Raw genomic sequence first — 1,735 nt, forward strand, 5'->3', positions numbered from 1 at the left:
GCCTGACCCAAAATCCACCAATACCCATCAGTAGGTGCAAACCTTTCTTACTAACACCCATCAGTAGGTGTAACAAACCTAGCATCCATCAGTAGATGCTATAACCAAAAGTCTCAACATACAAAAATGTCCAAAGTTTTTAAAATTACATTAACCAAACATAAAAACTAAATAAATCAATGTTTTTAAATAATTGGGATGTCTCCTAGTAAGAGCTCTTTTAACGTCACCAGCTTGACCCAGTAAAGTTCAAGTTCCATCTTCCATGTTGGTGTTCATCTTTTTATCATTACACCAACTCATCAACTGCTTCCGGTCCACCTCTATGGCTCTTTCGGAATATGGAGATTCTATCTCTATCACTCCATTCTCTTTATAGTCTTTCACAACCCACAACTTGTTCTTGAATCTTACATGTTTACCAAGTTTGAGTTGTACTTGCATCAAGTCATCATGAACCGTCCTTCCTTTGCCATCTTTTTCTTCTTCCCTAACCTGTGACAAGAAACAATTTTTACCTTTGAAGTCCGCCTTTACATCTTTAAAACTAGTCATGGGTACATCTTGACATGTAGCTTTATGACTAGTCTCTTCCTTGTGCACCTGCTGCTCTTCTTTGAAGATATCAATGACTACCCTTTCTTCTTGGTCTTGAAGCACTATCATTCCTTATCTACATCAATGATGACCTTGGCCGTTTTCATAAACGGTCTTCCAAGAATCAAAGGAACCCTTTCATCCTCCATCTCCATCACCACAAAGTCCACCAAGAATTGTAGTTTGCCTACACAAACCATAACATCTTCCACTACATCATAAGGCTTCTTTGAAGATTCATCCGCTATTAGCAAAGTCATCTCTATTGGCTTGACTTTCAAGATCCCCAATTCGCTTAAGTATAGATAAAGGCATCAAATTGACACTTGACCCTAAATCAAGTAGGGCTTTCCTTATCTTTTCCTTCCCTATGACGCAAGGATTGGTAAAACTTCCTGGATCTTTTAATTTTGGAGGAAGTGATCTCTTCTTAACAGCTTTGCATTCATTAATCTCCTCATCTATATATCTTTTTCTTTTGGACATTTGATTCATATGATTTACCTAAGCTGAAAATTGTTGCCATGCTTCATTCACAAGTAGATCAAGATCCATTTGATTGAAGATATCGTTACAATGCCCATATTGTCTCTCTTTCTCTATTCTCTCACAATCTTTTGGATACGGAAGAATTTTTTCAATTTTTTTCTCTTCTCTCTTTTCTTCTTTCTCTTTTCTTTCATCCTCTCCTTTTCTCTCTTCTTTCCTCTCTAACTAAACTTTTCAACATTCACACTCACTACAACTTTACACTTTTCCTTAGGGTTAACCTCAATATTAGCCCCAAAATTCTTATCAGGTATATCTGCCAACTTCTTAGCTATTTGGCCTACTTGCATCTCCAAGTTTCTAATGGCCGCTTCAGTGCTCTTGTGGTTGGAAATAGTTACCTGCATAAACTGTTGAAGAGTTTCTTCCAACTTTGTTCATCTTTCATTGAGTGTAGACACTTGTTGCCATAATGATGGTTGATGTTATGGCCTATTGAATTGCCCTGATTGTCCAGTTTGTCCTTGACCTTGACCCATGCTTGGGTGAGGTTTCCACCCTTGGTAGTAATTACCTTGGCGATATGGAAATTGAATGGACATGAAATTTACATCTTCTAAAGCCTCTACTGGAAAAGCGCATTGACCAG

General features: G+C 37.8%; 1 pseudogene; it reads right to left on the bottom strand.

Annotated features, from left to right (window-relative positions):
- Window positions 1-249: 249 nt before the first annotated feature.
- LOC148192886 (uncharacterized) lies at window positions 250-1,493 on the bottom strand (annotated as a pseudogene).
- Between the last annotated feature and the right edge of the window lie 242 nt (window positions 1,494-1,735).

Source organism: Vigna umbellata, chromosome 9 (genome assembly GCF_029865625.1).
Source record: "Vigna umbellata cultivar VRB3 chromosome 9, Vumbellata_1.0, whole genome shotgun sequence".
NCBI lineage: Eukaryota > Viridiplantae > Streptophyta > Magnoliopsida > Fabales > Fabaceae > Vigna > Vigna umbellata.